This window comes from Podarcis tiliguerta, assembly GCF_965153285.1.
Source record: "Podarcis tiliguerta genome assembly, chromosome: 9".
Classification (NCBI taxonomy): Eukaryota; Metazoa; Chordata; class Lepidosauria; order Squamata; family Lacertidae; genus Podarcis; species Podarcis tiliguerta.
In genome coordinates this window covers 36,146,417-36,161,753 of record NC_139542.1, presented here as the reverse complement: position 1 = coordinate 36,161,753, position 15,337 = coordinate 36,146,417, and the positions used below count along the sequence as shown (strand labels likewise).

The window sequence follows — 15,337 nt, the reverse complement described above, 5'->3', positions numbered from 1 at the left end:
GGAGTTGTAAAGAGAAGTCAAATGTGATGAAACAGGCAATGAGTAACACAACCCAGTGTGTGGTTTTAGTCTTAACAGCGTACCTGTTATTTGTGGAAATACTCAGTGGTGGCCGGTCCTTTAGGGCTAAGGGGAGCTGCCCCACCAACTTCAGTCTGCCATTAGCCAGTCCCTCACCTACAGCCAGCCTGGGGTGGGCAAACATCCCACATATCTGGGCAGGCTTGTCTAAACAAAAGCAACTGCTGAAAGGAGTACAGTGAAGGCGCCTGCCTCATGTTAATAGGTAGGGAGTTCCAAAATGTGGGTGCCGACATACTAAAAGATTGATTCCTTTTCATTTATTTTATGGCCAGAATGGGCCAAAAGCGGCCCTCCAGGCAAGTCTTATCTGGCCTTCCGGACTCTTCCAAGGCTAAGCTAATCAGCAGCTGTGCTCCACATCCTCTTCAAGGGCTTTTGCCTGGTTGGGGTGTTTCCTTGAACTATGATTGTGCTACTTCCTTGAACTACGATTGTGCTACTTGCATAACTGGATGGAGAGAGGAAAGTGGGGGTGCAGAAGTTTCTGGAATGCAGTACACTGTACCAAGAGTCACATTTGTCGCTCAGCTCCCTTTTGCCTCTGCTCCTCCCCACCCCCACTGGCCCTGGAATGTTGAACACAAAAGGAGTGCAGCCAATGGGTTGAAAAATGCCCTCACCCCCTGGGTTCATGGCATACCCTTCTCTGGTACAAGTGCAGATAAAGGGTGGGCTTTACATATTTTAATAGTAAACAATCACATGAGCAAATCAATGCAGAGGGCTGAGGAGGATATGATGATGCGTCCCCAGCTGCGTTGCCATTGGCTGCGGACTTCCTGTGATGTCACAAAAGTGCACGGCATATGAGTGGATATATAAAGGTGGGCCAAGGGGAAAACCAAGGCAAAAGCTTTTTTCCTTCCCAAAGAGAACACAGTGGCCCACAGTAGTGGGATTCAGTACTGGATGATCTCCTTCCACATGGAGGCAAACTGGCAGATAGGAAACCTGCAGTGAGACACTGTGAAGCAATGAGAAGGCAAGTTCATGGGCAGAGTGGGATCACAGCTTGAAGGCAGCTGATATCCATGGTCAGAGACGGCCCTGGTGAAAGCTTGCAGATGTTGGTGGACACCATTTTGAGCTCCTTGAAAGAAAAACATGGTACATAAATGTAATAAACAAACAGTGAGGGCAGGCTTTACAGCAGCTTTAACAGCATATATTATTGGACTGCAACTGAGATTCATCTCTGATCACTGTTCATGTTCTCTGGGGCTGAAGGGAATTGGAGTTCAACATCTGGAAGGTCATAACCCCCCCTTTTTTACATGACAGTTTCTTCTCAAGCAGAGAGGACTGAGGCAACAGTCGTTTTTTTCCTAAAAGAATGTTTAGGGGTACTCTCATTTTCCTACTCATATTGAAATATTGCCCCACAATGGGGCCAAACATTCACAAAATGTTTAGGGGTATGCGTACCCCTGCGTACCCACAGAAAAAAAGCACTGGATACAGACAAGTGTTTTTTGTAGTGGTCTGCTTATTTCCATATGCACAGGTACAACATTACAGGGGCACAAGAAGAAGCAGAAGAAGAAGCAGAAGAAGCAGCGTTTGGATTTGATATCCCGCTTTATCACTACCCGAAGGAGTCTCAAAGCGGCTAACATTCTCCTTTCTCTTCCTCCCCCACAACAAACACTCTGTGAGGTGAATGAGGCTGAGAGACTTCAGAGAAGTGTGACTAGCCCGAGGTCACCCAGCAGCTGCATGTGGAGGAGCGGGGAAGTGAACCTGGTTCACCAGATTACGAGTCTATCGCTCTTAACCACTACACCACACTGCCTTTACAGGCCGCTACCACAGTTATTGTGTTTGTGTGTACATGATATGTGTCGTGCCCAATTTCTCTCCATCTCCTCTCTCTTTTTCGCCTAGCAGAGAAATGACTGGTTTGAAGCTACAATCAAATTAAAGATAAGTCAATTGGTCTCTCAGCTACACCCCATTGCCATCTGCAACACAAAATTATCTCTGGCTAGTGTAACTCTTAGAACTTGTCTGTGGTCATAAATGCCTGTTATCAAAATAAAAACTACTCAAGTTTCTCTGTAATGTTTGTTTGAACTTCTGGTGCTGACTGCTATCCTTACTGCTCTGCCTCTGTATTGTTATCCTATCAGTATTGTATTTGAGCAAGCTCAGTGCAATTTTTCTGATGCCCTCCAAATGTGGGGAGGGCTGCATCCTCTTTTATAACCGTGGAACCTGTTAGAGAAGAAGCAGGAGGGCTATGCAGTTTGGGATGTGGAAACCCCAAATGGACACAATAATTGTGTTTGATATGATGTAGCATTTGTCCTCAGAAAGGTTTTCATTTATGGTAAGAGGCAGTCAGAAATGCTTATCTTTGCTTTTAGTCAGTAATGTCTATCCATCTAGAGAGAGAGAGACTGTAACCCATATGCCCACGAGCACTTCTTAATTTATACAAGTGTTCAAAATTAAATTAAATGACACACAGGTATTCCTACTAGCAAGGGTCTTGAAAGCCTTTAAAGGGACCAGGCAGACTTAAGCTGCAAATGGCAGCTTCTCTTTCTAAGCCACAATGGGCTAATTCAGAAAAAAATGTACATTTTGTTTCTATATACCCTGCTTTTTATCAGTCTTGATATTCAAGGTGGTTAATAACAAATTCAAAACAATCGGAAAATGGAAGAGCACAAAATGAAGTTAAAATTAAATTAAGCAGACTTCAGATGAATAGCATCAGTCAAAAGCATCTCAATAACATTGCCAGCCGTAACTCAGATCACTGCATCAAAAGCCTTCTTAAGAAATAAATTGTGGGTCATGCACTGCAAAGCAGAGACTGAGCCAGGTAGACTTCCTGTGGAAAGGCTTCCCTGTCTTCTGTGCTTATCTGCTGAACTTCAGGTGGTGGAAGAGAATGAAGCAGAGTATCTGAACTGAGTTAAGTGTGTGGATAAGTATATGTAGAATGAGGTTATCTTTATCTGTCTGTACATAATGATAACTAGTTGTCAGAAACCATAGCCCCTGGAACCACAGCTTTCTACTTCCATAAGACCACCATTGGTTTCTCATGATCTAAAGGTAAAGGTAAAGAAACCTTGACAGTTAAGTCCAGTCGCAAACGACTCTGGGGTTGCGGCGCTCATCTCACTTTACAGGCCGAGGGAGCTGACGTTTGTCTGCAGACAGTTTTCCTGGGTCATGTGGGCAGCATGACTAAGCCGCTTCTGGCGAAACCAGAGCCGCACATGGAAACGCCATTTACAGGCTATAAAAGCTTCCAGGTCAGACTTGGACCTGTCTGGGTCACAGTCAGTCTTGACCTAGTCTGCCCAGATACTGTTCTGGTTTTTGTAAGCAGGATTACCACCAGATGGATTCTTCTCAAGTCCTGGTTCCAGAGACTTGTGCCTCCTGGTCCCTACCATGCCAATTATCTAACCATAGAGAATATTTACTGAAGACAAGTGCCCGCCTTCCCACCACTCATTAAGTCTCCTCCTCTGGTTCCTTCCCCAGTAGCCTAAGGCTCCATCGTCTTGTCTCCCATCACACTGCCCTCTTCATTTCTCTGCGTGTTCTGGGAGACCAGGGAGAGGAGTTGCGGCAGGAGACTTCCTGGATTCTTCAGCAGCTTGCCACTCCTCTGTCTTCTGGCCCCTCTCCTCTCCTGCTTCTGATTCTGGGTTGTCCTCTGCCCCAGCTTCGTCCTGCTCACTAAACCCTGTTGCCTCTTTAGCTTCCAACACCTCGTCCTCCTCCCAGTCTGCTCCCTCTTCTTCCTCTGACCATTCATCGCCATCCCACCACCAATCCCCTGGCTCTGAGCCTTCTTCCCTTGGGGGTTTCATTGGAGGTTGTTCAGCTGGTGCCTCCCAGCACTGCTCTGCATGCAGCCAGTCCATGTCATCCAGTGAGTTTTGTGGTGATTTGAAGCTAGGTCTCTTGAGTTCTGCTGGTACTCTCTTGACAGTGCCTGATTTAGCACAATGTGGATGGTTCCCCTAAGGGGGCAAATAACAACAACACATAAGGGGGGGGGGGCAAATTTTGTCATCACTCAGGGCACTGTATTACCAAAGTCCACTCCTGGTCTTGAAGCCACTCTTCCCTAACCTTGTACTCTCCATATGTTTTGTACTATAGCCCCAATCATCTGATGGTTGGCCATGCTGGCCAAGGCTGATGGGAGCTGGAGTCCAGCAATAACCAGAGGGCACCAGCATGGGGCCCACAGTTCTGGGCTGACCATAGTCCAGCTTCACAATGCCAGTGCTCTGGAACCATTTCTATTGCTTCCTTTTAGCTATCAGAACCAAACAAGTTCAATCCACTTATTTCATCATGCCTATGTCTTAGACAGCATCTTAAAAAGCAGAGACATCACTTTGCCAACAAAGGTCCGTATAGTTAAAGCTATGGTTTTCCCAGTAGTGATGTATGGAAGTGAGAGCTGGACCATAAAGAAGGCTGATCACCGAAGAATTAATGCTTTTGAATTACGGTGCTGGAGGAGACTCTTGAGAGTCCCATGGACTGCAAGAAGATCAAACCTATCCATTCTTAAGGAAATCAGACCTGAGTGCTCACTGGAAGGACAGATCCTGAAGCTGAGGTCTAATACTTTGGCCACCTCATGAGAAGAGAAGACTCCCTCGAAAAGACCCTGATGTTGGGAAATATTGAGGGCACAAGGAGAAGGGGACAACAGAGGACAAGATGGTTGGATAGTGTTCTCGAAGCTACCAGCATGAGTTTGACCAAACTGCGGGAGGCAGTGGAGGACAGAAGTGCCTGGCGTGCTCTGGTCCATGGGGTCACGAAGAGTCGGACACGACTAAACGACTAAACAACAAAACGTCAGTCTTCCCCAAGCTGGTGCCTTTCAGATGTTGTTGGACTACCCTCCAGATAATTTGGACTAGAACTTCCATCACCCCTGACCATTGCTCGTGCTGGCTGATGAGAACTGTAAGTTTAAAACACCTAGAGGACACCAGCTCAGGGAAGGCTAGCTTATGTATTCACCAATCTTTAACAAATTATGCAAATGGTGCATGGTAAATGATTGCATTTGTCAGTGAAGAGAGACATGATCATACAATGCTTTGGCAAGACTGATATACCTTGTAAGTTCACTGCCACGTTAGTTTGCTTTAGTTGTACCTTTAGTATAAAAAATGTCCAAAAATGTATGATCTCAGCCAGTGCTTTTGTCTGGTGGTACGCAGCAGTACGCATACCCCTAAACACTTTTTGAATCTCAGTTTGACCTCAGTGAGGGACAGTTTTTCAATATGAGTAGGAAAATGAGAGTACCCCTAAACATTTTTTAAAGAAAAAAGCACTGGTCTCAGCAACAAATATCTCTTAGGTGGGATAACACAAATTGAATATAAAATATTGAGAATATGTTCAAAGGCAATGTGTAAATTGCTTTCAACAGTCCAAAATGCAAAGTTTGTATTGTGCAGAGATTATTATGTAAATAATAATAACAATATGTATCACTAGAGCAAAGCATGTACCAAAATGCATGGTTTTTTTTTAAGAATGTGCGATGATAGACCGGGATAGCTCAGTTGGTTAGAGTGTGGTGCTGATAATGGCAAGGCTGCAGGTTCGATCCCCATATGGGGCAGCTGCATATTCCTGCATTGCAGGGGGTTGGACTAGATGATCCTCAGGGTCCCTTCCAACTCCACAGTTCTATGATTCTATGGTTTAATGTGTCAGACTGGGACTTGGGGTGGGCAGATCCATTTTCAAATCCCCATGAAGCTCACTGGTGACCTTGAACCAGTTACTATCTTGCAGCATTGGCCTGAAGATAAAATAGGGGATGGGGTGCTATGCAAACTGTCCTGGTATCCTTGGAGGAAGGGCAGGAAATAAACGAATGAATAAAAAACCCAACAGTTTTTACGTAGCACTTTGAAGGACTAAATAATTTCACAAGCATTATCTCAGTTTTATTTATAAGGACCTTGGAAGGTTTGTGTTATTATCTCCATGAGGTTGAGTATGAGATATATTGTCAAGCTTAAAGCAACCTTGTGGATTTCATAGCAGAGATAAGACCTGTATGTCGGTAGGGACTTTCCAACTCTCATGTAGTCTTTCCACACTGTCAGCTCCTTTTTCCCTTATTCTTTAATTCCTACATTTACACAAATGTGGAATAGAAGTACCGGTATTGTGAAAGAAAGTGATTTAATGGTGCTTTAATCTTATGCATGTCTGCTTAGAAGCAAGTTCAATTTCATTTAATTATTCCCACATAAGTAGGTCTAAAAAGAGCAGCTAATTCATTTTGAATAGCTAATTCATGGTGCTGTTACCTCTCCTGAATCTTTGCAAAGGATAGAAATATATGGAGCTCAATACACAAGTTAAGCTGCCACACAAATGGCACACACACACACACCAACAGTTGATTAAACACTCCCTTCTCAATTTCAAAATCAATTTGCCATGTGGAATTTTGGGGTGCTGTTGGAGAAGAACAAATCTGGAGCCCTTTTGAGTCTGTGAAAATAGTTTGTGCTTTGGAGTTTGTGTGTGTGTGTGTGTGTGTGCGCGCGCATGCGTGCATCCCATATAGAAAGTGTTTCTTTTGGTGACCTGTGTACAGTGTAGCCAAAGGACAAGATTCCCAGCAGACCAGGGATAGGACCCAGCATGGGTAAAAATTTCCAGAGAGATACCCGTGCTAGTCTCTTACAGCAAAACAAACAAAGAGTCTTGCAGCACATTAAAGACTAACCGATTTATTATGGCATAAGCTTTTATGAAGCCCACTTCATCAGATGCATGAAGTGAAATCTTAGTTTGCAGGTACATAAAGGTGGAAATTATACAGTGAAAGTTGGATGGCAATGAGATGCAAAAAAAGTACAATCAGTACATTCGTTCTTCGGACATCTCTGAAAATTGAGTTGAAGTGCCAGAAGCAAGGGTTAATTGAATTAATCGAAAAGCACAACATTGTCTCACAACTTCCCAGAAATGCAAGCTGACAACTGAATTTAAGATAAAACTGACTCACACTCCTGTGCTGGCTTCCCCCCAAAAAAGGCTTAGTGTTATCACTGGTATTATCTGAAAAAAGGGCCAGCCCTACCATTAGGCACAGAGCTTTTGAGTGTCACAAAAGGGCAGCAAATTGTTAGTTATTTAATTTATTATTGTTGTATCTAACTACCAAGGAGGAAGAGAGGTATTTCACAGATTTTGTGCCTCAGGTTCAAATTGCACCTTGAATTGTGAGGTAGGCATTATTTGCTGCTTTGCCTCAGGCAGCAAAATACCTTGGGCAGATCCTGAGGGATGCTCCAAAGGCTACCACTTTTCTGTAAACTTGCTGTGGATCAACTGCATATTTTCTGTAATGGCTGAACAGCATTCGTGCATCTCAAAAATGCGGCAAACATACTGGGCTATGTGCCTCTTTCAGCCATGTTTATGATGTATTTTCAGGCTCTAAAATACCCTTCAAATGTTACCAAAAAATTCCAAGTGGCTCATGGTGGAAATGTGTGCACCATAAGTACAAGCACAAAGAACAGGGCCTTTTCTGTGGGAGCACCAACACAGTGGAAGTTAGTTATTCAGTCTCTATCATTGCTCACCTTTTCCCAAACAGCTATGGTATATTTTCTAGGAGCATTTTTTAGATATGATATTTTACTACAGATATCTTACAGGTGGCTTTTAGTATTATTTTTTTAATTGATAATTTGAAATATTGTTGGAATTTTAAAAAAACACGTATTTGCCTTAACGGGACTTGCATCAGTTCATGGCAATCTTGGGCACCTCCTGGGCTCCCAGAGCCCCACTAGAGGCTACTGCTACCCTGATGCATGCCCTCTTTAACCTGGAGATTCTGGACCCTCTGTGCTGTATGGCTTGGAGCCACCATGTTAGTTTCTCATAATGCCCCAGGGTGATTGTGCATGGGGGGAAGGGCACTGTAGGAAATCAAAACAGTGGCTTCAATGAAGTTGGCTGCTTCCAGCACAGGTATAGTTCCCCCACCCCCATTTCTCATAAAAATCAGTAGCATCTCATGCAAATAAGTCTCACAGTGCAATTCAAAACCAAGATCCATCAGGATGAGAGAGTTTAGATATGGGCTTTCTCAGCCAGGCCTGTGACAGCTTACATCCCTCACCCTGGCCTGGGTCAGGTGCAGCTAGTGGAACTCAAGCCAATGGAACTTATACAGCTCTGAGTCTCTCCCCCCCCCCCCCCCATGGTGTTCCTGGGGCATGACAGGCCAATAAGAGACTCATATGTACAGTGGTACCTCAGGTTACATATGCTTCAGGTTACAGACGCTTCAGGTTACAGACTCCACTAACCCAGAAATAGTACCTCGGGTTAAGAACTTTGCTTCAGGATGAGAACAGAAATCGTGCTCTGGCAGCGCGGCAGCAGCTGGAGGCCCCATTAGCTAAAGTGGTGCTTCAGGTTAAGAACAGTTTCAGGTTAAGAACGGATTAAGTACTTAACTCAAGGTACCACTGTATTACAAACCCTGCTGAGCTGTGATGTAGGGCCCAGTGCTCAGGACAAGGGCCCACATTCACCTGCCAACTCAGCTGGCAACAGCTCTTCCCATAGGCTTCTGAACGGAGTTCAGAATAAGCAAATGATGCCAACCCAAGTTACGCTGGCTTCTTATAGTTTAGATCATTCTGTTAGTTAATAGTAGTAGTAGTAGTAGTAGTAATAGTGGATGACTACATTAATATCAACACATTATTACTATTAACACTCTGAGAAGTTCTCCTGCATGCGCCACATTGAAATTAATGGAAGCTGAGCAAGAGCACTACCTCGCAATCATTTTAATGGCACTTGCTGTTGAACTGTGTCATATTTTTTTTAGACAAGGAAGGAAGCATCTGAACATTATGTTTATGCTGACTGCAGCCATTTAATTTCAGTATCTGCAGCTGGGAAGTTACCAGGGAATTCTCCGCCATGTGTTTTCCCCACATCTGTCTGCCAAATCAGAGATACAAATGATAAAAATCGAGTACCTTGAGGCATTTCGTGGATCTGAGACACTCCCTGAAACATTGGACCAAACAGATGCAAAAGAACACAATTAGCATAGCCTCATCTTTGACAGTTATAAAATTGTTTGGGCCTGGTTTGGGAGAAGAAGAAGAAGAAGGTTTTTGCCTATTAGAATGCAGGATGGAAAACAATATTGTATCCAAATGGGGCTACAGCATGTGAGACAATACATTTGGCATATGGTTTTGAAACATTATACACCAGGGATACGCAAAACTGAATAAATGCTTGTTTTTAATTGCATTACAGTATGCGGGTGGCGCTGTGGGTTAAACCACAGAGCCTAGGACTTGCCGATCAGAAGGTCGGCGGTTCAAATCCCTGTGACGGGGTGAGCTCCCGTTGCTCGGTCCCTCTCCTGCCAACCTAGCAGTTTGAAAGCACGTCAAAGTGCAAGTAGATAAATAGGTACCGCTCCGGCGGGAAGGTAAATGGCATTTCCGTGCGCTGCTCTGGTTCACCAGAAGCAGCTTAGTCATGCTGGCCACATGACCCGGAAGCTGTACGCCGGCTTCCTCGGCCAATAAAGCGAGATGAGAGCCACAACCCCAGAGTCGGTCACGACTGGACCAAATGGTCAGGGGTCCCTTTACCTTTACCTTTACCATGTTCAAGCAAAGCCTTAGTGGAATGGAAACTGAGGTTACAGTAGATAGGCAGGACATTTTCACAGATGTGCCTGAAACTCATGGTTTGAGACTGCCTTCACTATTTCCTCCTAAGTAATTTCAGCAACAAATAATCTTTAACCATGCAACTTCCTAGTAACAACAAATCAGTTAAACTGAGAGATTAGTCCTATTGAACCCAGTGGACCTTACTTCTTCCCTCCCACCCAAATACAGTAGATTTATTGATTTTGCAGTAATATGCATTAACTGAAGACAGTAACATCCATACAATCTAAATGTCCCCCCCTTCCCCCAGCTGGCTGGTATTATAATTCATATTCTATTTATGATTTATCATTTCTTTATGTATTAAATTTGTAAGCCGCCCTGTACTCATAGATCTCAGGGCAGTTCACGTCATTAAATTACAATATTAAAAAACCCCAGTCTTCACTTGTGTTTGTTTCTTATCTATTTTTGTCATTCCTTCAACAGAGATTATATGTAACATAGCACCATAGTCTCTGTCACCCAAAGGAGATCGGACACACATGAACATTATTTTAACAAAGGGTAAACAGTCAGTACAGAAAGTCTGTGCTGATGAAGCTGACACTCCCAGAGTATTAACATATGTAATAAATGGCCACCAACTGGCATAGAAAATATCTGGATTCTTTTTTTCCCCTTCAATGCTGCTGCATCATGGGTTATTTTCTCCCCAAATTCCTATTCTCCATACATTCTCAAACCATAAATCTAGTCCCATACCTTGTAAGTTTCACCAGTTTTGAACTATGGAGATTCTTGCTGCAACTAGTAACCTTCTTTACTGGCCTTTGGTCTTAATGTCTTTATTCATCCCCTCAAAAAGAGAAAGAACGGGCAATTGAGGGGTGAAATCAATTTGTTCCCAGATTATCTTTGAAATCTCCACACGTGCTACCCCCTGAAAGGTCTGCGCCATTGGGCAGGTCCAACACATTTGGTAGTGCCTTCCCTTATGATCTCACCCTCTCCAACATGTAGGAGATAATCCAGGGGTCATATGGGGCTGTTGCACCAGCGTTCTGCATCATCTAAACAACCTTGCTAGAGCTCTCCTTAATATATGCCAATACTGACAAGAAGAAGAAGAAGAAGAAGAAGAAGAAGAAGAAGAAGAGGAGGAGGAGGAGGAGGAGTTTGGATTTGATATCCCACTTTATCACTACCCGAAGGAGTCTCAAAGCAGAGAACATTCTCCTTTCCCTCCCTCCCCCACAACAAACACTCTGTAAGGCGAGTGGGGTTGAGAGACTTCAGAGAAGTGTGACTAGCCCAAGGTCACCCAGCAGCTGCATGTGGAGGAGCGGAGACGCGAACCCAGCTCACCAGATTACGTGTCTACCGCTCTTAACCACTACACCACACTACACCACACTTGGAAAGTTTGGTTGTCCATAGCCCAGTTGCATTCACCTATGTTAGTCCCAACACTAGTTTTCCATAAGTGAACCTTGCAGTACTTTTCAGTAAACAAGTGTGTAAGATCAGGCTGTTTGGTTCCACATTGATATGGGATGAGTGCATTTATTTTATCCGCATGCAGTAAGGCAAGAGAATCAACATACCCAGAAGCTAGAATATTGTCTGAACTGTGCAGAATCTGAGCTGGTTTTTGTTAAGTAGAATACTTAAGTCTGCACATTTCCCCAGCGTGGCAAATAGCATGGAGTTGTGGCCAGCCATGTCAGTGTTGTGTTGACATATAGCATTAACTGGCAGCCCTGGGTTTTTCTGAGATTCCATAAGTCTGATGGCTCCTGCTTCTCTCCTGCTGTGTGCAAATGCAAAATAGCTGGCATGCATTTGTTCAGTAAATGTTAATTTCTGTCTGATTTCATTAATCTTGTCCACTGCTCGCTCACTCACTTGTGTTATGCTGGTTGTTATGTATTCAGTGGTCTGTTTGCCTGAGTTGGAGTCTGGACTAAGGATTCTGAGCCCCTGTGTTCTGATTTGATACATGATATCCAATCACAGAACATTTCAGGATTTGGGCTACTGCCATTGGCCCTTAAACGCAAAGTTATTATTTGCAGCTTGGGTGTTTAGACAGCCAATCATGTTGACTGTGGGAGTGGCCTGGGCCTTCAGAAATGTATATAAACAGTTTCTTTGCTCCTGTTGTCAAGTTCTGTTAGTTCAATAAAAGTTCTTGCTGTTATCACTGTGTCTTGCTTTGTGGGAACCCACCTACACTGGTCTAAAGAATCAGAGTTGTGCCTGGGGCACACTATCTGCTGTGAGCTATTTCCTTCATCTCCAGTAGCAATTCATAGTCAACTTTTGTATGACATGTGAAATAACTCTCCTTCTCAAGAGCTATTTTGTCTTTGGCAGGGGTGCCTGAAATTATCTTTCTGTATGTTGACATTACCTCCTTGATCACCACTGCACAAAGTGATGGTACTAACTGCTGCTGTTCTATTACTGGTTAATCCTAGACTTGGTGTCACGGTCCGGTTCACGGGCAATTGAAGTCCCAGCGGGGGACGTCAAGACCGGGGGCAAGATGGCGGGGTGGGAGCAGGAACAGGGGTCCAGAAGCCAGGAGCCAAGAGTCCAAGGGTCAGAGAGCCGGGAGTCAAGAAGCCAAGGGTCAGGAAGCAAGGAATCACAAAGTCAGGGGTCCGAGGATCTAGAAGCAGGGAGTCACGAAGCCTAGGTTCAAGGATCAGGAAGCAAGAAACCAAACACAGCAAGGCAGAAAGTGTGTTGCTGTGGCAAAGAGCCAAAGGGAAATGCTGACCTTATATCCCTTCCCAGCTCTTGCCACCAGGTGCTGTGAGTTATCAATCGGCCTCACCTGTGAGGTGGCACCTTGCCTCTTCAGAACAAACTTAGGAAGGCCCCAGTCCTGCAAAGTCCTTTTGGTCACAGGGCCTGGCTCCTGCATGCACACCTGACACTTGGGTCCTTAGTGTGGTGCCTGTGAAGAACAACTGCACCAGGAGTGAACTTTGGTTATTCAGGTTTCAGTGGTGCCATGTGTGAGGCCAAAGTTTGCTAATCCCTTCCTTCCATTCTGCTTAATTCACTATGTCATAGTTGTGATGCCCTGCAGCACTCCCTAGGCTCAGCGCCCAGTGTAGTGAAACTGGTAAGACTGTCCTAAACCTGCCTCTGAACTACACTCGCAGACACTCCCCTTTGGGGTCACCCAAAACCTTCTGTTCTTCTCAAAACCTTCTGTTCTTCTCAATTTTATTGAATTTGAAAGTTTGGGAGAGCTGCATGCTCCCCCCCCCCCCGTGTTTTATTTGTTTCTTTCTTTTTGGAGGTACAGGTATTTTGGCTGTTTTTTAATTGGGGGTTGAGCATTGCCATTTTTTATTCTGTGAAATGGGCATTTTGTGGTTCTCACAATAATTTCTTAGATTTTAAAATGTGCCCTTGGGCTCAATAAAAGTTGGGGACCCCTGACCTAGACCAAAACCACAAAGTAAATAGCATTGTACCTCAAAATTTGGAAGACCAGCACTACACCAACACTTACCAGTTCACTGTGGAATTGGATCCTCAGGCATGGCTGAGCCATTCAAAAGGAATCAATGGAACAAAACAAATATTTGAACAGGTGCAAAGTAGTTTTGCATGCCATAGATACTTTGCAGCTCAAAACCCACAGCACAAGTTAAAAATAAGGTATATTGTGAATCGGTAGTGGTTGTTCTGCAGAGTTTTATGATCTTTTTCTAGAAACACCTTGATGATATTCTAGAACACATCCTTATTTGCCATTTCCTTGTTTCCATCACACTCTGGAATGACCCAGAAAGAACATTAATTTCCCGTATTTCTTTAAATAGCTCAGGCATTTTCCAGGCGTCTTCTCTCTCTTTTTCCAGCTCATCTCAAAACAAGGCACAATGTATTATTCCAGTCCATCTTCTTGACTGGAGGGGCTCATGGAGCTGGCCTTAAATTCATGCTCTCAGTCTGAATTAGGGTTGTTGTTAGGGAAAACATTAAGAACCCCATGTACTCTCTGAAAGGTAGTCACTTACACCTTCAAATAAAGGACTTTATTCTCTAATATAGGGACCATGCCAACCCGGATGCTTTGATTTAGGCAGCTACTCAATATCAAGTCAGACAATTGGTCCTTCTAGCTTAGTACTGCCTGCACTGGCTGATAGCAGCTCTCCAAGGTTTCAGACAGGAGTCTTCTGTAGCCCTTCCTCAAGATGCCAGGGATTGAACCTGTGACCTTTTACAAGCAAAGCATGTGTTCAACTATTGACTAAAGGCTCTTGGAGAAAGGGCAGAATATCATTTACCCTGTTCTTCCACATGAAATCAATAGGTGAGATCCACCCAATATTTAGGTGTCATCAATATGTGAATACCCACCTCTCCTTTTGCCATCCCACAGAGGCAATGGTACCAAATCAGTGTCTGAGATCAGTAAAGAGTGAAATGCAGGTGGACACAGTTAAGATTAATCCAGACAAGATGGAATTGCTGGTGGCTGGCAGAAGAATTTGGTTCGGATGAGGCTGTACTCCCCATAAAGAATTAGAGTCACAGGTGCCCTTAGATTTTCTAGATGTTCAGGCAGTGACCGTGACCAGTTTCCTTTTCCAGGTTAGTCTGCCAGCTGCACCTGTTCTTGGAGATGTCTAATCAAACATGCCTTGGTAATGTCCAGATTAGACAACTGTAAACATAATCTACGTAGGGCTGTATTTGAAGAGTATTCAGAAAATTCTACTGGTTTGAAATGAAGCAGTGAGGGTCACAACTTGCCTCCAGGACCTATTTAAATGAAGTTCTAGAGATGACCTTTAAAATGCTGAATGGCCCAGGCTCGGAGTATTTGAAGGATTACTTTGTTCAATAAGAGCCAATGTGAGCACTTGTATTGATTGGTTTTGAGAGTGCCATCTCTCAAAATTCCTTTCCCCAGGAGTCATACTTTCCTTTCTATATTTTGGTCATCTAACACAGGGAATATGTGGCCTTTGAAATGTTGTTGGACTCCAGCTCCCATCAGCCTCAGCTAGCATGACCAATGGCAAAGGATGATGGGAGTAATAGTTCAGCAACATCTGGAGAGCTGTACATTGCCCACCTCCTAAGAAACCTTCTTATTTTGGTGGGTACTTGGAAATATGAGTCTTCTATCTGTTGCTTCTCTTGCATATTTAGTTTGGTTGCTGCAATTCACAGTTTTATGTTATTTCTCTGCTTTTTGTTTTAATTATATTCATTCATTTTTAATTCTTTAATTTTCTCATTTTACGACTCATGAGATGATAGTATTTTTTTTAAAAAGAAACCCAAAAGAAAATCGGTGTTGTGGAGGAACTGCGTATGTGAGGTAAGGCAGAATTAAAATGTGTTGAATAAATAAATAGCATGCAGGTGTGGTAATTAAATACTCAACATGTAAATTGGGGCCGGTGTGTGTTTGTGTGTGGCAGGAACTTCCATTATGGCCCCTTAGAACACAACATTCTCCTCTGCGGTCTGGCAGTATTATGTCTTCTGTGAGTGGAAATAAATAATCGGTTATCAGC

At 43.8% G+C, this 15,337-nt stretch overlaps 1 protein-coding gene across 2 annotated transcripts in view; it reads left to right on the top strand.

Annotated features, from left to right (window-relative positions):
* Positions 1 to 926: 926 nt before the first annotated feature.
* Positions 927 to 15,337, top strand: part of OTUD4 (OTU deubiquitinase 4) — a 71,382-nt gene continuing 56,971 nt past the window's right edge. For both annotated transcript variants that reach the window (XM_083457100.1, XM_083457098.1), the window contains exon 1: positions 927 to 1,066. The gene's annotated coding sequence lies outside the window, so the exon portion shown is untranslated. The remainder of the gene's footprint in view (positions 1,067 to 15,337) is intronic.